Genomic DNA, 22,828 nt, shown 5'->3' on the forward strand with positions numbered 1-22,828 from the left:
CACTAACAACCACTTCCATAATTTAACTACAGTATGAATGCATGTTAAACACTATTAGTTTGAAAAGAAAATATTTGAAAAGGTAATAACGGTAGTTTGACTATCAGAGTAATAATCTAAAAATGTTCCACTGAAAGAATAAAATTTCTATCTGCACATGACTGTGTAACGGGCTATTATTATATTCCTGGGATTTTATGCAGTCAGGCTTACATGCTCATTACACAGACAATCTTGGTAAGAAGGATCCATCTCCATCAAGCAGCCCAGAATCTGTCCCTGAGACACAGGACCAAGAGGAACAACAGAGAGCTTTGGGAGGAAAAGCAGACACCGCACACGATACAGCACAACTGCGCCCTCACTGAGATGCCAGATACAAATGATAATTTCAGTCTTGCTCAAACCGTAAGTATCTGGAGGGTGTGAACTGTGTCCTTGTTCAGTGATATGCCTGAGGTGGGTGTGGGGAATGGTGGTCCCTTTAAGACAGGGCTGAGGGGAAAAACACTACTGACTCACCCTGAGCAAGGCAATCCATGAATCTGGTCTTTCTGGCATTCATCCAGATCCATTCTTATTCCAGTGTCTAGGGTTTGTGAGAAAGCCACTTATTGGCATTGTAATCTTGGGTACTTTTCATCTCTCTACCTCGGTTTCTTCATGTGTAAAATATGCTGATTTTACTTTTCTCATAGAATGGTTGTGAGAACTCAATGAAATAAGATTTGCAAAGCATCCTCTTCAGAGCCTGACAAGTAAGGGTTTTGCAGAATTAGGTTTTGCTTTTGTTTCTGTTTTGTAGTATTTGAGATCAAACATAAGGACATTCTACCACTGAGCTACATCCCCAGTCCATTTTATTTTGTTTTGCTTTTGTTTGATTTTGTTTTGTTTTTGTTTAGACAAAGGCTCACTAAGTTGCTAAATTACCCAGGCAGTACTCAAACTTGCAATCCTCCTGCCTCAGTCTCCCTAAATGCTGGGATTACAGATGTACAGCACCACCCCCAAGTAGAATTAGCTATTGTTATGATCAATAAGTGAACCACAAACAATGGGTACACCCCAGCACTTACCTGGACCCAGATGCTACAGACTGAGGAATCAGGGAAGGCTCTGTAACATCAGGCTCTAAACCAAGAGACCCCATGCACTAAGTTTTCAGATACCACCAAATTTATCTCAATTTTTTTTCAGGAAAAATTATTCTGCTGAGTTGATTCTAATTTGTCACTGCTGAAAAAATGCTTACGTGGACTCAAAGCTTGTGCTCACTTCCATTTGATTTAAGATTTTACTTTTTAAAATCCCCAAACTATATTCACAATAACCAAGCAGTAGAAACCACCAAAGGAGCAATTGACTGATGAATGGATGAAGAAAATACAGTACATATACATAATAGAATACCATGCAGCTATAAAAAAGAATAATTTATTATTGTGACAACAGGGATCATTGTGATAAGTAAAACAAGTGAGACACAGAAATACAAGTACTACATAATCTCATACAATGAATAAAAAATTATCACATAGAATTTGAGAGTAGAATGATGATTACAGGAAGTCAGAGAGTAGAGGGGGGAGAAGGGGGGAGAAAAGTCCATCAATGAATACTGAGTTATTCTTAGTAGCAAGAAGCTCTGGGGTGCTATTGCATGGTAGGGTGACCACAGATAACATTCATGCCCTGTGTGTTTCACAAAGCTAGAAGAAAGGATTGTGGAACTTTTCATCATAAATGAAAACTGTGTGAGGAGATATGTATACCCTGTTTCAACATCACAAGATGTGCACCTCTATCAAAACCTCTATTCTATGGGCTGCCAGTGAGGTCAGTAGTAGAGTGCTTGCCTAACATGCATGAGGCCCTGACTTCCGATCCCCAACATTACAAAAGAAATTTTTAATACTTGTAATCTTTATATTTTTATGTATCAGTTAAAAGTAAAAATGCAAATAAAAATTGAAAAAAAATCAAATGATGAACATTCATTCTGTTCCTATCTAAAATTGATTATGAACTTGGGAAAGTGGGATTCCAGCCCTTCCAAAACAAAAATGCATGATCAATCAGGCACCAACGTGCAGTAAAGAAGAAACTGGATAACTACTGCTGCTGATTAACTGGGTGCTTCCTGGGCCGAAAGGCTATTTGGGCTAATTATTCTTAAGCACCAATTTGCATTTAATCATGGTGTGAATCATTTCACTCCAAAGGTGGTATGTGCTAATAATAGGCATTTATCCCAATTCATCTTTCAGGGCAAAAGACCTCTTCAGTTTTTAATTAAAGACATAAAAGAGGTGAAAGTATGTGAACCTGGCTAAATCAGGGAATGTATGCTTTCAAGGAATTGGCAAATACTCCTCTTGTTCAGGAAATGACACCCGTTTTGTCTACACAGAGTGGATCAACTCTAAACCCAATGGCATTACCAAGGAATAGGCTGAGTTTCCATGAGGACATAACTGAGAGAGAACTCTAACACCCACAGCAGTCAGCACATCTCACCAGCCACTTTGGAGGGTTTCCTGTCCCCCAAAAACAGACGAGGTGGACACAGCTATTCATTTTGACCTTCTTCAATAAAGGAAAATGAAAATAAATCTAAATAACAGAGCAAAAGTAAGCATTAGTTTTGGAAGTATAAGCACTGAAGATGCTCACTAAGACAGAAAGGGTAGATGTCACCAGAGTTAATTCAGCTCATTGACAAGACTCAGCTCTAGGCAAAACAGAAGAACATACTAGAAAGAAAAATTGCACAAGGAGCCAAGTAACTCAGTTCTGGTCCTGCTTCCATCATGAAGCAACTGTGCGATGTTAGCCTATTCTAATTCCAATTGCTGGAAAATAATTAAAGAAGCCCAAAGCTTGGGACCATTTCTATCTGCCTTGATGGGAATTTTTCTTTTTACTTCTTCAATTTTAGAGACTCTTTTTTTTCTTAATTAGAACTGACATGTGAACTCAGAAGTACATAACTCTAGCATTTAGTTCCCTTATATGTGAAAAGAAGGAGTAGACTTGTCCAGTGTTAATTAGGAACGTGAATCAGAATCTCCTGAACATACTGTTGAATTCTCAAGCCAGATTGTACTCTAGACACCATGATCTAACACTCCTGGGGTCTTGCACTTGTTTCTTGACAACTCTGTCGGGGTGACTGAAACACATGAAGAACCAAAGGCAGGAGGAACTCTGGGATGTCACTGTAGCTGATTTCATGTTCAACTTGACTGGCCATAGGGTTCACCATCAGATTTTGTATCTGGGTGTGCCTTCCAGGGTGTTTCCAGAAGAAATTAGTGCCTGAATCTGAGTGAGGAAGACCCATCCTCACCCAATGTGGGTGGGCATCACACAGCCCATGGAGCCCCTGAGTGGAACAAAAGGCAGAGGAAGAGGAAACTCACCTTTTATCCTGGCCTCAGGGCTTGGCCTGGGACCTCTCCTCTCATCTCCAGCTCAAAGACTGGGATTTGCTCCATCCATTCCCCTGCTTCTCAGTTTCCTGATTTTGACACAACAACACAGCTGGTTTTCCTAGTTCTCCAGCTTGCAGATGGCAGATTGTGGGATGTCAGCCTCCATAATTCCACGAGCCATTTCCTCACAGTAAATCCCCTTTTCTATGTGTGCCTCACTTTACTTCTTCTAAGGCTGGTACTGGAGTCCCATAGGAGGACAGACCAGCCAGCGACAGAGAAGAGGGCTCTCTCACAGCAGGAGTAGGGAAGTATGTGGCTGAATCTTAAAAATAAGTCTAAAGGAAAACAAACTGATATCGTAGACCAGTTCATATGTGTGTGCATGTGCACACATCTACCAGGCAAAATTGTTTTATTCTTCAACATGCTCCTGATGCTCAGCCACTGGTCAATTACCAGATTCTGTCTTAGTCCACTGAGATTAGAGACCTAGGCCTGCATGACAGGAAGGAACAAATGAACAATTACTGCAAATCAAACATTACAAGAGTGATTTCTTGCCATCCACGATATAACCCTCTGCATTTCCCTGGTATAACATCCAAGGAAAGTGACAAGAGAATAATCGTGTCACTTAACTAAGACAAATAGCACGTGCTTTGAAAACAAAGAACTTAGCCATGAAATGCTGAACTGCAGCTCTCCTTGTTACTATCAAAGATCTGCATGTGGCCAATAGACAGGAGACTGGGACTCTTGTCCCACTGTTTCTAACACATCAATCTGATCTGTTCTTGCTTCCAGTGAATTTCATTCTTTGGAATGAATATTAACCAAGCCCCATTCATGGGGAAGAGACCTGAGCCTCATAAGTAATCAAGTTCGGAGAGGCTATTTCATCTGAAAATAGTCACAATGCTTGTTCAGGAACAGATGTTGGCTTATGACATTGAAAACCTATCCAGGGGTCATAAGCAGGCTGATTGCATGGTGCATGAGTTGCTCAGTTGCACAGGGCTCTACAATGAGCCCCCAGGCTTAGTTTAATGTTCTCCTGTCCTTGTTGTGAAATCTCAACACACTTTTAGCACAAGGCCCTTTGTTCCCATTTTGCACCAGCCCCCCAAAATATGTAGGCAGTTCTGGTCATTATTATTCAAAGGAATAGAACATGAAGGACTGTTTCCACTGGAGTAGATGTTAAGATTTATACTAAGTGATACAAGTGTGGTTGTCTGTGAAGGAGCTGATTTCATCACCATTGGCAGTATGCAGGGCTGAGGTGTGGACTCAAGACTGATGAATCATCCAGTGCTGGGCTGGAACAAGGACAAGCCACTGAGACTGGAAGTTTGAGTTCTCTCTTGATATCAACTGGATCTGCCAATACACAAGCACTGGCCTTAGAAAATGACACTGGCTGGTGCTAGAGGAAACTTGCAAATACTTCCACCCTAAATGGAACAGGGCAAAGAAGCGTATCACAGGGATTATTTTCTTCTTGGCCAAAACTCCAAATGGCAAGATTAGGAAGTTTAGCTCTCTCCCAAAAGCCCCTATAGCCCCAGAGTGTCAACTGCTGGAAAGTCTGTGAGTGCAAAGTGGCTGGCGTGAAGGAAGCAAAGAGCACAGGCAGAGGAGGCTGTCAGTATCCCAGGCACATGATCAGAGGGAGACAACCATGCCAGGGCTCTGGGAAAGTCTCATCTCACATTTGCCCATGTGTTCTTGCTCTGCCCCAGTAGGGTGGGGAATGGTGATAGGTGTGTGGGGGATTCAATTCTGCTCCTCATCTCCACTTGGGAGAAGTTAATGGTAAAGCACAAGCCTTGGCTCGAATCTAGGAGGAGATCAGCTCTAAGGAGAGGGAAAGAGAAATGGATGGATGGACATTAGAGAATTTGCTCCAAAGAGAGGCCAGCCTTCAAGAGAAGGCCTGGGGAACAGAAGACGCATCCCAAGAATGAGCAAGAATAGGATGGTAACTCGAAGGGAAGGAGTACTGGAACAACATGCTGGGTGGACAATCCCAGGAAGAACTAGCTCCCAGGAGCACTCTGCCTCACGGTCATGCTTGTTACCAGCGGTGTGAGCCCCTGCATGCCCAGTGGCTCTGTCAGAAACTGTCCTTCAGGCTCCTTAGTAGGGTCACCAGATAAAATTGAGCCTGCCCAGTCATTAAGTATGTTCCGTGCTATGCTCGGGACACACTTATACTACAAAAAATATATATACTTTGTTGGTTAATTGCATATCCTATGTTCTCATATGTTAAATCTGGTAACTTTTCCCAGTGAAAATATATATTTTGGCCCTCGATTCTACCTTCTTCCTTTGCTCTACTCCTCAAATCAGAGATCACATTTGAACTCTGGGATAGCAGGATATTAAGCCTCTTGGATCCAGGCATACATTTCTCTCCTCCCTCCATGTCAGTAATTTTCACTCCCCAGGTGTCTCATACACACCCACCTCTGAACAGCTACCATTTTCTCCTTCCCTCCCCCTGTGGAAGATTGAAACCACCTCCCATAGCTGGGGCTGTTGAACAGCCAAAGCATGACAAGCCGCCAGCTACATCATTCGCTGTACTTCATTCATTTCTTTCAGTGGCAATGGGGACAAAGTTAGGAACAAGACAGACAATATCCAAACTCATGTGGAGTTTAAAATCAAGTTGGGGAGAAGCCAAGTGAATAAATAAATATTTCCTAAAGAGATGAGTGATGCAGAAAATACAACACCATGGTACAGTAAAAAGATGGGGTACAGGGCTGGCTGAGAGGGGAGGCTTCCTTCCAACTTTCTACTTCATACCCTGTTGTCAATCAGGACACCTCCAGGAAGGCAGCAGGCAGAAGCCTACTTATGAGTCAAATATATGAACAGATCTGATCGAGGAAAGGAGAATCATACTCCAAAGATGCTGAGGCAAGAAGTTTAGTACATCCAGGAAAGGAAGCTCATACACCTGGAGAAGGAAAAGGAGGGAGCCATGTTATGCATATAGGCAGCAGCCAGATAAAAACTTAAGTCTTAGACACCCAGAACATCCAAACCAACTATCTTCCTCTACCAGGAAAGAACATCTCCCAAAGAATTTATATCTCCTGCTTTTGTGGGACCGAGTACATAGCACCTATGAAGGAATTTTCACAAGCCAGACATGGTGATCCACCTCTGTAATCTCAGCTACTTGGGAGGCTGAGTCAGGAGGAGCTCATGTTTAAGACCAGCCTGGGCAACTTGGTGAGACTCTGTCTCAAAATTTAAAATCTAAAAAAGGCCAAGATCTGACTCAACACTCCTTGAGTTGTCTTTAGTAAAACAAACAAACAAACAAATAGACTTCCAAGATTTAAAATCAACATTTAAAAAAATAGCTTTGGCCTTGGCGCCCTGTGTCCCTCCCTGCAGCCCGGAGGAGTCCTAGGCGGGGCTTTCGGGCTCCGGCCCCCTGCTGCACTTTCGGAAAAGAATGCCCTGTGCCGCCGGCCGCCGCTCCCAAAGTTTTTCCAGACGTCCCTGGTGGATTTGGGAAAGAAGCTTTTAGAAGCCGCACGCGCAGGTCAGGAGGATGAAGTTCGGATTTTGCTGGCAAATGGAGCTCATTTTACTACAGACTGGCTGGGAGCACCTCCACTGCACAGGCAGCACAGTAGGCCGTTGCTCCACCGCAGAGGTGCTACTCCAGCACCCCTACTCCGGGTGCAGGGAGGCCAGAACCAAAGTGGGAGGACACCGTTGCACACAGCGGCCTTCGAGGGCCACGCCAGCACCGAGAGGTCTTGCTCTAGCATGGTGCTGACGTCAGTGCAAAGGGTAAGTTAAAGATGGCAGCTCTCCACTGGGCCACACAACACAATGATTAAGAAGTGGTGGAACTTTTAATTAACTATGGCGCTGATGTACACAGGCAAAGTAAATTTTGTAAAACTGCATTTGATATTTATTTCAATAGACAATGCAAATGAAGATTTAGCAGAGATGTTACAGATTGCTGTGCAGAACCAAATCAACACCAACCCAGAGAGCCCCGACACTGTGACGATACCAGCCACGACGCCACGGTTCATCACCCGACCCGGAGGGGTGGTGATCCCAACAGACGAAACGGGCGTGTCTGCGGTCCAGTTTGGAAACTCCTCTTCGTCAGTATCAGCTACCTTAGCTGCCTTAGCTGAAGCTTCTGCTCCGTTGTCCAATTCTTCAGAAACTCCAGTACTGGCCCCGGAGGAGGTGGTTATGGCAGAGTCTGTGGATGGTACAATTCCACAAGTAGTCAGCTCAGGGGATCAGAGGTCATCACCATAGTTACAGACATGATCCAGCTCCGAAACTTGCACTCTATTCTGACCAGTGGGATAGGTCAGGACATCACTGTGACCATGCCAGATGGACAGCAAGTGTTAACAAACAGTACCCGCGACAGACATCGCTGAAGAAACTGTTACAAGTGAAGAGCCACCAGCTAAGAGAGAATGTATTGAAATAATTGAAAACCAGGTGGAATCTGCAGAAATAGAAGAGAGAGAAGCTCTTCAGAAAGAGCTGGATGAAGTGAATCAAGCAGCACAGAAATGTGGGCAGCAGCTTCTTAAGAAAGAACAGGAAGCAGAGGCCTACAGACAGAAGACAGAAGCTAGGACTCTTCTTCAGACTAACAAAGAAGCTATCTGATTGAAACAACTCATAATTTGATTTTATTCTTGGCCAAGAAAGAAGGCAGCCTCGGACTGTACTGTACGCAACACGGTGCCACTGTGGAAGTGCAGGAGAAGAGGAGGCTGCCCGGTGAGAACTGGGCTTAGGTATGAGCTGGGAACTCTTGTAACACAGAACTTTAGATGCTGTGAAATGTATTGAAAACTGAATCCTGTATACAGTTCGTATTTTTTTTACACTTCCAAATGAGTGGATAAAGATTGTTGATGAGATCCAAAACCACAAGAAGCCACTGTTATCGTGAATTCTTTTTGCTTTTAGTATGGAGATCAGCTTCTCAGAAACAGAATAGCCTTAAGGGTGACCGTTGTTGGGTGGACCAAAAGTTGTGTGATAATTGTGGTGGACTGATGCTGGAATTACTCTTGTAGGAATAAACTTCTTTGTGGAGAGATTTCTCCCAGGAAATCTCTGTACAGCTTTAAGTTGTCCTAGATTCTCTGAAAACTTTTTAGAAAGCAAAACTTTCATATTTGTTCAATGTCAGCTATACCCAAGTAGATTTACATGTATATGAAGCAAATATATTTTAAACTTTCTGTTTGTACATATTCCTCATGTTTTATAATTTCAAAATCCATCACTTGCATAGGTATTTTTCCCACAAAGATGATGAAAGTTAGTGGGGAAAAAAACCCTTTTATTCTGTAGGTCATTGAAACTAAGTAAGCTGGCAGCTGGTTTTATTGGAACGACAGTGTTCTTGGAAGGAGAAGCTTACAAGAGAACTTGAATTTACAAAGTCTGCGAAATCTATGCTTTTTTAAAAATGTCATTGTGGGGACGTGAAACTGTATTCTGTGTCTTACATCATGATTTCCACATGAAAGCACTTTAAGGCACCGGATTTTAAGATGATGTTTTTGGAAAACTCAGTGCATATGGGTTTCTACAATATTTTGTGGTCTTAGCCTCCCTCTTCCCCAGGAAATTATTCTTATGGAAGAAATTGCTTTTGTATTGTAGAACGGGAATTTTGTACTACACTGACGCTATAGATATGGTTAATAGACCTCTTCCTTCTCCCCGTGAAAGCACCACATCTTTCTGTGACTTGCTCTCACCACAATATTGTTAAATTCCATAACTTATTAAATTCTGGTAGACTATTCATTCTTTTTTTTGTAAAACATGAAGACCTTTTTTCTTGCTTTATTTGTTAATGTTTTATTGCTTTATGAAAATGTTTAACGTGAAAACCCCTCTAGATTACCTATACTGTATAAAGAAGCAGTTACCCTTAAAACTGTACTCTGGCCTACTTTTATATTTTACAATTAATTATCTTTTCCACATTAAAAAAAAAAACAGCTTTCCAGGCCAGGGATATAGCTCAGTGATTCTGGCACCTGCCTCGAAAGTGCAAGGTTCTGAGTTTGATTCCTGGTACCAAAAAAAAAGCTTTTATAGACAACAACAATGAGATAGCTGAGAAATCAGGAGAACAATTCCATTCTCACTAGCTTCAAAGAATACAATAAAATACCTAGACGTGAACCTAACTAAGGAAGTGAAAGATCTCTACCAAAAAAAAAATTACATAACTCTGAAGAAAGAAACTAAAGAAGATGCTAAAACATGGAAAGACTGCCCATGCTCATGGATCAGCAGAATTAATGTTGTTAAAATGGTCATATTACTAAAAGCACTCTATAGATTCAATGCAATTCCCATCCAAATATCAATAATATTCTTCACAGAGCTAGAAAAAAGCACACCTAAAATGCATGTGGAAGCACAAAGGACCCAGAGATAGCCAAAGCAATCCTAAGTGAAAAGAGCAAGGCTGGAGGCACCACAGCACCCAATGTCAAATCACACTACACGGCCATATTACAAAAGCAGCATGGTATTGACACACAAAGAAAGATATGAACACCGAAAGAATACAGTGGAGTGCACAGAAGCAAACTCACACAACTATAACCACCTGATTCTTGATAAAGAATCCAAAGACACACTTTGGAGAAAAAAACAGCCTCCTTAACAAATAGTGGTAGGAAATCTGGATATTCATATGTAGAAGATTGAAACTAGATCCTTGTCTCTCACACTGCAAAAACCAATTTAAAATGGATCTAATATCTAAGTATAAGAACCAAAACTTTGAAATGGCTAGAAGAAAACATAGAGGAAACACTTGAGGCCATAAGCCCAGACAGCCTTCCTGAATGCACTCCAATAGCACAGAAAGTAGTACCATGAATCAACAAAGGGGACCGCATCAGACTAAGAAGTTTTTGCACAGCAAGGGAAACAACCAACAGAGTGAAGAGACAACCTACAGAAGCAGAGAAAATCTTTACCAGCTACTCTTCCAAGACAGGATTAATATCTAGAATATGTAAGGAACTCAACACCAACATACAAAATCAAATACCCCAATGAATAAACAACCAGATAAATTGAACAGACACTTCTGAAAAGAAGTTCAAATGCCCAATAAATACATGAAAAGCTGTTCAGCATTTTTAGCCATTAGGGAAATGCAAATCAAAACTACATTGACATTCCATCACATTGTGAGATAGTCACAATGCTTATCATCAAGAATACAAAAAATAACAAATGCTGGCAAGGATATGGAGAGAAAAGGAATCTGTCTATACTGCTGGTGGGAATGTAAATTAGTACAGGCACTGTGGAAATCAGTATGAGTTTCCTCAAAAAACTAAAATTAGAACCATCTATGACCCAGCTACACCACTCCTTAGTATATGCCCAAAGGAAGTAAAGTCAGCATGCTATAGGGATGCATGCACACTCGTGTTTATTGCAACACAATTCACAATATCATTTGCAGGAAAATGAATAAACCTACAGATCATCATGTTAAACAAAATAAATCAGACTCAGAAAGACAATTATCACATGTCCTCCCTATTATGTGGAATCTAAATAAGATGATGTAAAAGTAGAAAGAAGACTATTATTAGACAAGAGAAAAAAATAAGCAGACATAGGGAAGGGTAATGGGGTAATGAACATGATGAAAATGTGTTATGTTCGTGAATAAAAATACTGTACTAAAACAATGTTTTGTAAAATTAATAGGCACTAATAAAAATCTATTAATTAATTAAACCATACGTTTCTCTATAGGAAAGTGAAGGGTAAGGCAGTGTCTGAATTTGTGACTGCATCCTGAGGTGCTGTAATCCACTCACTTTACACAATTTCTTTTGACACAATCCAATCACTTAATGGAAACCATCCCACTAATTTTTTCTATAGTCCTAGGAGGCAGAGCTTTGTTTTCCTTTTTACAGGTGTGAGCACTGAGCTTCAAAGGGGTTATGTTGTAGTAGATGGAAGCTACACAGTCCTCCAGATGGCAGCATGGAGGCTCTAGCCAGGCAGAGATCTCTCTGCCAGGTTACACAATGAGCCTTCTGCCCAGCCACGAGCTTGGAACACACTGTATGGATCTGTTTCTTTCCATTTTACCACTCACTTGCCCTGGGTCTTCCATTCTCTAAGATGGATCCATTGTTTAATACCACTAATGATGCCGTTTTCAGAAATCATGGTCATCATCCTTCTTAGCATTCATCACCTACCAGATGCACCATTTATCTGCCAACCAACCCAACTCACCTTGAATTTTATCTCCCTTACCAAAGCTTGTCCCAATTGGAGTAAGCTTCCTGGATGTTGATTTTAAAAAACTATTCATACACACACACACACACACACACACACACACACACACGCCACACACACTGGAGATCGCAGCCCCTGTCCTGTCTCATCCACTTGACAAAGTCAGTTGATAACAGACATGGGATAGTGTTGTAGCCTCTCAAATTGTGTGGAAACAATCAGGTCGTAGCATATAAACCATGCAAAAACCAGCACCTGCTTGCAAAGATCAGTTGCTACCTCCTTGATCCAAAGTCATGAGCCAGAGATAAAAACCAGGAGGATACTGATTAACACTTGTGATTTCCAGTCCATTATGAAAATAAACGCTTTAAGTCAATCAGATTAACGTGAGCAATCATGAAAACACAAGGCCATGGATTTTTTTACTTAAAACTGATAAATTAGGAGCCTTGTACAATTTAAAACCAAAAAAGAAATTCTCCTTTTCCACAACTACATGTTCTCCTGGTCAGGTAGCATTTGGTTGTAAAGAACAGAAAGAGGAATGCTTGGGAAGACACAGGGGATTGTGTGGCCCCCTGCTTCAGGACGACAAGTAGGCCCAGTAAGAGATCTGAAGTCATTGGATAATTATTTTCTCCACCTCTTTTTTCCTTCAAGTCACTTGGATTTCCATGTCTGTGTAATTTATTTATTTAAAATGCTCCCCTCCCTCTTCTTTGTCCCTTAACTCTGACTCATCCTTTGGGTCTCAACTGCTTGTTAAAGCAGCTCTTCATGATAACCAGAAATACGCCAGCCCTGTTCTGTGTTCTCATGGCACCCTCTGCTCAGTCTTCTTCACACTGGTTTTCAGTATTGTCAGTCTCTCCGTGGACTAGACCAGCCTCAGCCCTCTCCTCTGCACTGCCTATGCTAGTGCTCCTTCCAGAGGTTGGCAGAAGAGAGAACTGTCCACTCTTTAGTGCTCGCCATTCTCCCTTGGAGGGCTACCTCACTAGACACTCATGATCTGGAAAATAGTGAGCTGCCAGTGGCCACACATACAAGTCATGGGTGTGGGGTCCAGAAGACTCATTCTCAGACAGGAGTCCTGGCTCTCATCACAGCAGTCCAATTTTCCTGGTGCCTTTGTGTCCTAAAGTTTGGCAGCTCCAGTATGAGGAAAAGATGGTAGTTAGTTCCTGAAATCAGCCATGTCCTTGCACTGCTGTTTCCTGGCTCAGTGACCACACCCAAGCCTCTTCATGGCCCTCAGCCCTAGCTGTCACCCGCAGATACTAATGCAAGCCACGCAGTGGGCTACACACTTTATATTCATATGGCTCATCCTTACAAAATCTCTACCAGGTAAGTGTTCTTTCACCTTCCACCTTGAAGGTAAAGAAGCTGAGTCTGTATGGGATGAAGGGACTTGCTGAGGGTCACATATTCAAAAGGTAAATGAGCCAAATTTGGAGTTAGAGCTTCCCTCTCAAGTCCAACCTCTTTCTACAAAAAATGCTGCCTCCCTTTTAAGCCCCCACAGGTGCTTGATCTCAGAGAACCATAAGCTCACACAGAGTGGAAGGGAAACAGAAGTGGGACAGAAATCCAGAGGAGAACTGCGTGGTGAAATTGGTGCCCAGGGACAGCCCAGTCTGCATGCAGCCCCCGTGCCTGTTCAGCCCACCATCCTACAGTCAGCTTGAACTCGTACTGGGTCCGCGCTCTCTTCGCTGCAGGCTCCTGCCTTTAAAGGGTGCTCATCTACAAGCACACAGGCTCAAACACGGCCTGCCTTGCGGAATGTCCCAGGACCTGGCATGGCAAGCTAGCAGCCCATCCTTCCAGAGGGCCAATGTCCCATGACAGCCTTGCTGACCCACAAACTGCTCTACCTCTCATTCCTCTTCATTTAGAATTCATTACCTCTCTCTTTCCATGAAAGATAAACCAATAGCTGCCCTTGACAGCTGTTCCCTCCAGGGTCATTCGTCCTATCTGCCCAGCTACTCTTTCTATGGGGATTTGAAGGATGTAATGCTAGTACTATCCATTTCATTCAATCCTTCCAGTGTAGTCTACAGGGACTGGGGAGCCAGCCAAGCCTAGTGCCATTAACTCTTTGTGCACTATGCAAGCCGGAAAGGGATAAGAGGACAGAGGGAGCAAAGTTTTTCAAAATCCCACTGGTACAGGGAAGTAAAAGTAGGCTGTGAACAGTAGACAGAAAGAATGAGGATGACCAGCAACTGGAGCACCCAGATCAACTAGGACCAGACTCTGCTGGACGCCCTGGGTGCAGTGGGCAGCTCCCCAGCTCCACATCTCAACTGGGATGATCAGCTGACCGAAGTGCAAAAGGCCAGCACACCAGCAAACTATTTCCCAAAGAAGAAACCAATCCTTTGCCCCTCTGTAAAGTTCAATTTAACCATTTCATTGTGGATAGAGCTCAGAGGAGACCCAGACCCATGTGAAAGGAAGAAAGGATTCTGAGGCCAGGAGGTAGCATGCAAGAGGTGGGGAAGGTGACTCGAGTTTTCTGAGAATCGAGAGAATTCATTGCACTTGACAAGCTCATCTTACAACAACCCCGAGAGGTGAACACAATGATCTCCATTTCTTTGAATGAATGAACAACTTCTCAAAGGAAGTTTCAGCCACTTGCCAAAGGCCATGCAACTTAGGAGTAAAGAAACTGGGACCGGGACGTGGATGAGAGCAATGGCTCCCAGTAGCAGCAGTTTCTTCCGTGAGGACTTTGGCAACTTCCGGAGATATCTTTGCTGCCATGGCTGAGATTCAGAGACTCGTATTTACGGGATAGAGGCCAGGGATGCTGCTGTACACCCTACAAGACACAGGACACCCCCCCCAGCAAAAAAAAAATTCCATCCCCACCTGTCAATAAAATATTGAGAGGTTGAGAAAAAACTGATTCCGAGCCCATGAGGTGTGAGAGTTGGGGAGGCAAGCAAAGGGCAAGTAAAAATCAAGCGGGAGAATTTAAAATTCCATAACTTGGGGCCTTAGTGCCTCCCAGACTTAAAGAGATACATGGAGGAGAAAACTTCCAAGGCTCTGCAAGTGATTCTGGGGGAGAATTGTAATGGTTTGTCTGGTAGAAGCCACCTGGCCAAATTCCCAGGTGTGCCATGGAAGCTTCATCGCAAAGTTCTTCATGAGCCTAAACCAGAGGAGAGGGCTTCTGAACCGAGGCCAGAGCTTGGCTGCCATGGTTTCTCCATGACCAACCGCTGTCTGAAGGAAAGAGAAAGTCTTGCGCCTTTTCCAGCATCTCAAGCCAAAGGGAAGCACCAATTAGTGCAGGTGGAAAGGGCTACGCCACAGAAGCTGGCTAAGGAGCCCCCACATGCTGTTGTGGGTAAACAGGACTTTATGTTTTCAAAAGACATCGCTCTTTCCTCAGGGACTACCAATTTCTCCTGAAAAGGAGAAACAGATCTCCATCTCTATGCTTGAGGGAATGATTTGGGGGGAAACTGCAAGGTGTTTCTCATCCAGAGAGTTAGAGCTTTTGCTGAATCCTGCCGCCCCTTCACCTCTCCTCCCTTCCACCCTCCTTCCCTTCCTCTCCTCCCAGCCACCCTTCCAGTTCTTTCAGAGTCCTCCCTCCCACCCCTTCTCAGGTCTCCCCCTGGCTTCTCCTTAGCGCTCCAGGGAGGCAGGGAGCAGTAACCAGACCTGGTGTGCGATGGTTATCAGTGTTCCCAAGTGACTGGCACTTGGACTAAAAGCCTCCTGTCCCTCCCGCACTGTGATTGAGTTTCCTTCTCCTGGCACGAACCTCCCTCCCTCTTGGAGGCAGTGTCATGGCCAAGGGCCAGGTACTCACCCACTGCCTTCATCCCCTGCTAATGTGAACCCACCTTAGAGTCTGAATGAGGAATTCTCTCCCACTTGGGCTGACAGCTCTGTTAGCTCTGGGCAAGTTGGAGCCACAGTCAGAGAGACCTATGGACACTTACATTCCCTTGGTCCCTAGAAGGCTGAGGTGGAAATCTGGGGAGGAGGGATTTCAAGTGACACTGGACTTCTCCACCAACACAATCGGGGCTGTGCCAGGTTGATCCTGTGAGCCAAGAATCTGCATGAAGGCAGGAGGCTGAACAAACACAGAGCAGTTTTTCTGCCTGCAAAGAATGAAGAGTGAGGCAGATAGGGAAAGCAGGACTATCAAAAGAATGAAGGCGCTAAGTGTAGTCTCTTGATCAAAAGCAAAACAAAACAAAAAGGTCAGGTGTAGCTAAGGAGCACCCATGTGCTGGCAATCAGCAGCTAAAGATAACCTGAGTGGACAGAGTTGTGCCTCTTGGCACAGCATCTAAAGAAATGGCATCCTCTAGTGCAATGCCTGCTGCTTACTGTTTCCCCCTAAGCCTGGATATTTCTAGTCTCCTTTTGCTAATTCACTTGTCATTTAGTCTATGTGGGCACTTGAAAAAGACGACTTACTAATCTGGTCACTGCTATGTGCTACTCTGCAGGACTCCATTTCACTGACCAAAGTCACTTCAGATGCTATCAGACTAAAAGTCAGCAGGAAACTTTGCCATTGCCTAAACTCCCATGTCATTTTATTTCCAAGTAATAATAAATTTGGAATTTCCACCACCATGAGGAAATGGAGAACTGGCGTTTATTGGGATCATACTACATACCTTGCTCTTCTCACAGCTCATATCCTAGACTCCAAACACCTGCATGGATGATTTCCCTCTGTCCATTTACTGAAAAACCCAAACCAGGGACTGTGGACTTGCTAGGCAATCTTCCTCCCTCACTACTGCATTCAAAACCACCAAGTCTTGTCAGTTTTACCTGCTAAATTGTTCTGGATTTCATTCCATCCTTGCTCACCATCTCACTTCTATGGATGCTTCAAACTGCAGCACAATTACCCCTTCCTTCAAGGGGCTCAGAGAGAGTCAAATTCTCTCCTCTCTTTGACTACATCTTTTCATTCATTTTGTCACACACTATACACTTTTAAGATGTACCTGTCTCCCAGCAAAAGGTTGCAGGTCCAGCCCATGTCTCATTCCCCAAAGCCTAGGTCTCTGTCCAGCACAGGTGGAAGGAATGAGGAAAATATGATTCAAAAGATTTAACCATCATGTGCACTTGAGCTGAGCTGCTGTGAAGCCACCATGCTCCTGCCCAATGTTAGGCTGGCACAACTTCAGACCACCTTTCCCCTGCCCACTGGAGGGAGTTGGAGATTCTGCAATGTGTGTGATGTGCAAATGTCTCTGGGGCAGTAAATTGTAGCCCCAGGCATATTCCCCTGGAAGCAAGATGATGGATTAATGGCTCAGTTTTATTCTACAATTGGGGCTACAGTTCAGCAATGGTATAGCTAAAGAATACTTTCATAGATTATCTTAGAAAGATAATCATCCTTGTTTCTGAGTTTCAAATGAGTCACAGAATTTTAGATCCCAAAATACACTGAAAAACTCTAACTTGTCTAATCTTCATAACAATCCTATGAAGTGGTATTATCATTTCCAATCTAGAGGTGAGGGGAAACATCTGAAAGAAAATCTAATGCAATTTTCTTGATCTTTTTTTTTAATGAAAAACAGCCCCTCCTTCTCGTCTACTTGTGTTTATACTTAGTTTACACATAATCTTAACACTATTTTGTTTCCCCAGGAAAACATACAAAATACATTATAAAAAAGTAGATTCTTTAACATCTCTTTACTTTAGTTTCATCCTTTGGAAAATAAATGTTTATGAGAAATAGGTAATGCAAATAAAATGCTTTGAATACTGCCATTTAGCTACTACTCAATAAGTACTATTATTACTATAAATCTGCAGCAGGAAACACACCTAATACAAAACCTTAGAAACCTTTCCATTGAAGTTGAAGACAGAACAGCTGTCTCAATTATCATTTATTACTGCTATCCAACATAATCCTGGTGGATCTCACCAAAGTAATTCAATAAGAAAAAAGTAAGAGCTGTAACAAATGGAAAGGAGTAGACAAAACTAACAAGAGAGACTTAAAGGCCTTGTAAAAATGAACTCTGTGTGCTTAGTTAGTCATAAATGACTTTCTTAGGGCTTGCTAGCACATTGAAAACTATTCACTTACCCAAATTGGAATCCCATGAGGATTTCTCTTCCCATAAACTGGCCACAACTGGCAGTTGGTCCAGAAAGTCAATGAAACAATTCACAAACGGGTAGATGACCAAACTAATGGGTAATAACATTGTGAGAAACCAAGTATCCTCATTCAGAAAGGATTTACGGACACATTAATTTCACCAAATATAGCTGAGTGTCCTGAAGACCCAGGTTGAAGGAGCAGTTTTGTGGGACCATGATGGTAAATTTTAATTGTGGTCATTATGGTCTTTATTACTGTTTTTTTTTCATGGCCAGGTTACTATGAGTAAGGCAAGAGCTGACTATTCCCAGGGTTCAGTTGTTCAAGATTGGGCAGATTAAAGACTATCATCATTTCATGCACAAGTAGGTAGGCTGGTGTTGCTCCAAAGTGATATCTGGATGGCTTTGTCCTTGGAAACTTGGTTCTTTGTAACTGGTACATGATTAAGCCCACAAAACATATGGAACCCTGAATTTCTAAAAAATGATCTATCAACTCCATTTACAGAAAATATATATCATATGGTAAAGAGATATAAAAAGAAAGTGATTCTGTAATGTTTATTGATGTGTGGCATGCTAAACATTAATTTTTAACTACAATCATATAATAAGTAAATAAAGGGTTCAATTACAGAATTAAATAACAACAGAACATGTGTAGCTAGCGATCTTCTGGATAAAAGTATTTGGAGAGAATGAGTCATGTAATCATTACTATGTTAAGTACAAATTATCATCTTATGTTTGTTTTCTATTCTCTGCATTTTTTTCTTACTCTACCTACCATCTTTCTTGTTTTTTATTCTATTTTATCTCTGTTTTTGGTTTATTGGCTTCTTTGGTTTAATTTTCTTGTTTGCTATATGGCTGACAATATCCATTTTTAACTTATAATTAGTTGTTTTTCATAGCATTATAACATACCATTTATGATGTAAGAGCTTTACAAAAGTATACTATTTGCCTTTTCGACCCTTCATACTATTACAATATCATCTTTAACTCTGATATATGCGATTCGCATAACAATATGTTGTTGCTTTTTTAAGCAATTAAAATGAGTAATATCTTTTCTTATAGTCCCCCACCACCACCATTTCTAGCCTTTCTTTCTGGGATTCCAGTTATTCTTATTTTAGATTGGTTGGTATTTTCCCACACATTATTAATTCTCAGTTCACTGGTGTGAGAGCAGCTTTTTTATTTCCCTGTGTGCTATTCGTTTTGAACAGCTTCTAATGCTACATATTCAAGTTTACTGTTATTTTCTTCTGTAATGCTTGATCTTTGGCTAATCTCATTCAGTGCATTATCTTTATTTCAGCTTTTTAAAAGAACTACATTTAAGTCTTTCTTGTATCTTCCACTTTTCTCTTCAATATGACAATGTATTTCTCTACCTTCATGAACTTATGTGCTATAATACCTACTGCTAATGCTCCTGTTTGCAATTTCTATCATCTTTATCATGGTAGGAGGTGTTTTTGTTCACTGTGATTTATTTTGCTTATAGTCTATATTTTCCTGCTTTTTACATGTTTGACAGTTTTTGATGGGATGCCAAGCATCATATAATTTAAATTAGCAGGTGCTGATTTCTTTCTTTCAATAGTATGTGATTTTATTCTGACTCACAGGTTACTTGAAATCAGTTGTATCCTTTCAAGTCTTGGTTTTAGGCTTTGCTCGGGAAGATTTAGTGTAGCCTGCAGTCTAAAGCTAATTTAGACCAATTATTAAGGCAATGCCCTTTTGAGGATTTTGACGTCTCCTTATCCAAGGACTTTCCACTCTGGTCAATATAATTTGAAGGACTTCCGGCCTCACCAACCTGTGTGAAATCTCAATGTGCTGAGTTCTTTAAATTCAGGGCACTTGGGAACCAGCAGATATTGACAGGTTTCCCTGAACTTCCTTTATGTGACTTAAAGACAGATCTTCTAAAAAAGGGACACAATTGTTATGGATCATCCGCTTGGATAAGCTCATCAGCCAGGAAAGACTGTATCAGAGAAGAAGCCAGAAACGAACGCCTCACCCCAACCGACTCTATTATGTTTCCACTTATTTTTCTGACAGTTATGCCTTGAGACCATTTGTGTTACATGACAGACTTTTTATCTGCACAAAACAACTTTTATACACCATACAAGAGATGGTCAAAAATATGGTATGTGTTTAAATTTTGAAAATGTCTTAGAGTAAAAGACATATTTCCATGAATCCCCCTCGAAATACTTCCCCTTGCTTTGAACACACTTAACCCATTGTTCTTGTCACTTTCTGAAACCATTCTGGAAGTCCTTTTTCATGAGTGTCTTCATGAGGTGTGATGAAAATTAAGGTGACTGCTGCTCTCAAGGACCATCGGACAGAAAGGTGGGCTCATAAAAACATCACATGCGTCCTCATCCACCTTATTCACCAGATCTGACACCATGGGTCACTTCTGGGTCTTCCCAGTCACAGGGACCATGAAAGCCAGGACATTGAGGCAGCCATGACAACCCAGCTAAAGACACTGCTAAAAAAGCTTCCAAATCAGCCATGGATGTAGCTCAGTGGCACTGTGTCTGCCTGGCAAGGGCAAGGCCCTGAGTGTGATTCCCGGTACCAAAAAAAAGCTTCCAAATCTCACTCATTGTCTTTGGAGCTGTTCATTTTCCCTTTATGATATTCCCCTATGTGCATAGTATCTTTGTATGCTTTATCTCCTGTTAATCAGTCCACTGCCAGTTTGTATCAGTTATTAGACCTTCAGAGGAAAAGTCTTTACTCTCCCTTACAGAACCAAATTATCCCAATCCTGTTCAGTGCTGGGAATTATTCTACTGCCTCTTTCCCAGTAGTTCTTAACTGGGCATTTGGGTAGTTTAAAGCATAAAATGCATAGCCAATATCTAGCCAAAAATTCATGGGTTCTCCCTTGTGCCTCTCCGTAGCTTTCTCTACAGCTGCTGCTTCTTATTCTCTGTTACTCTGTCCTCTATCTTTTAGCCTCTTGGAGCCTTCGATGTCTGATGCCTGTCTCAACCCAGTAAGAGCACAAGCCTTAGTCTAAGTTTCTCCTCCCTGAGATATAGCCAGGAAATTGGCCCTAGGATGACACAAGGTGGTACAGTCATGGGGGTAATTTAGTTTTACTTGGGCATGTGGACTGCAGTCCTTACCTGTCTCTGGCCTCTAAAAACTGTTGTTTCAAGTATGTATTTTACCTGATTTTCTAGCTGCTTATGGCAAAAGAACAAAACTTTGGTCCCTGTCACTCAGTTTTGACTGAAAGCAAGCCTGTTACCACTGAGTTCTAAATTTCAACCATCCATAATTTCTGAACTTCTGTTTGGTTCTTTTATAAATCTCATTCTTCACTCTGTTTCTGATTATGTTTTTTATATTTTGAAATTTAACAGATTTTTTTTTTCTGCAAGTGAAAATTTTAGTACTATCTGAAGTCCCCAAGGATCTTTGATTTTTCTCTGTGTCTCTTGACTTTCATTCAAGGTAGCTTGTTGTAGTTTGTGTTTTCCGATTTTTTTTTCTTTTTTTAAAATGAGCTATTTACTTTTATCCAGAATCTTAATTCTTTGAGAATGAGGATAAAGTCTTCCAGTTGGAATCAGTTTGAATCTGGTGCACAGTTCATCATATCGGCAGAAAACAATAACTGTAATATATCTGACAAAGATATTTTCATGAAGTCCATTTCAATAGCCTTTCTCTTTGTATCTACTTACTTCCCATCAAGTGATCTGAAAACAAGGGGGCATCTCCCATTCACCTATGGTTTTTCTTCCTTCTAGTAATTTCTAGCTTTGTTATTCACAATTAATTTCATGATTATTTATAATTTTTGAGTCAAATTTTATATTTTTTCAAATAGTTAACTGTGTTGGCATGATATATTGGACAGTCTGTTTCTAGTTTGTGTTATTATTTTTATGTACTTAACCCTCGGGTAGATGATTATCTATTTCTGAACCACCTGCATAGGTTCAGTGGTCCATCTTGCAATCCTTACAATAGTACAACCCTGTACCCTTTCAGTTACTGTACATGAGTCCCATTTTTGTGGTCACTCTTAAGTAAAATAGAGTCCTGTGGTCCCTCAGTCATGAAACAGATTCATGTAAGAAACTAAAATGTGTCTTAGTATTATGTGCATTTCAGTCTACGTTTACAGTGATCTGTCTTTATGGGCCCCAGCCAGGGGACACTGCAAGGCAGAAATCAGTACCTAAGAGAGGGGTATGTATTCTATTTACTCCTTTCCTATTTGTCTTCCCTGCTGCACAGATTCAGTGCTGACCTTTCTAGTGTCAATGGGATGAAGCATAAGAAGGGAAAAAGGAAAGTCCCTTTCTCTTTGGGACTGTTAGAGGCTGTGGTCAAGTTCTGAGTTTGGCAGACACCTCTACCTGATGATTTCTCTGATGGCACAATTTCATGGTCCTCTTAACTGAAAAGAGGGGTCTGTCTTAGTTACTTTTTTCATCACTGGGACAAAATACCAACATCCACAATTAAGGGAGGAAAGATTTATTTAGCTAACAGTTTGTAGGGGTTTCAGTCCACAGTCAGCTGACTCCAAGGCAGGGCAGCATAACACAGGGGTATCACAGAGGAGAGTTGGTCTGTGATGTGACAGGCAGCAGCAGCAGCAGTAAGCCCGCCTTCTTTCTGCCCCTTTATATTCCATCCAAGTTACAACCCTTTTAATTGATGCCACTCATACCCAGGGCGGGACTTCCATTGTCTACCACCTTAATCCCAGCATCACACCCTTAATCCACAGTCACATCCCAATCTAGCTACCTTCCAAACTGCCCATATATGAGTGCGTGAGGCTTTGAGCGAACATCTAGATAAAAGTCGTGGCATTCCTCCTCTGGCCCCCAAAAGACTCATGTGCATCCCTTTTC

The 22,828-nt window shown here is 41.8% G+C and overlaps 1 pseudogene; it reads left to right on the forward strand.

Annotated features, from left to right (window-relative positions):
- The first annotated feature begins 213 nt into the window (after window positions 1-213).
- Window positions 214-8,120, forward strand: LOC101723614 (GA-binding protein subunit beta-1 pseudogene; annotated as a pseudogene).
- Window positions 8,121-22,828: the final 14,708 nt, after the last annotated feature.

The sequence above is a fragment of the Heterocephalus glaber genome, unplaced genomic scaffold (assembly GCF_053883595.1).
Source record: "Heterocephalus glaber isolate CG9 unplaced genomic scaffold, H.glaber_assembly_v1.0 deba00001531, whole genome shotgun sequence".
NCBI lineage: Eukaryota > Metazoa > Chordata > Mammalia > Rodentia > Bathyergidae > Heterocephalus > Heterocephalus glaber.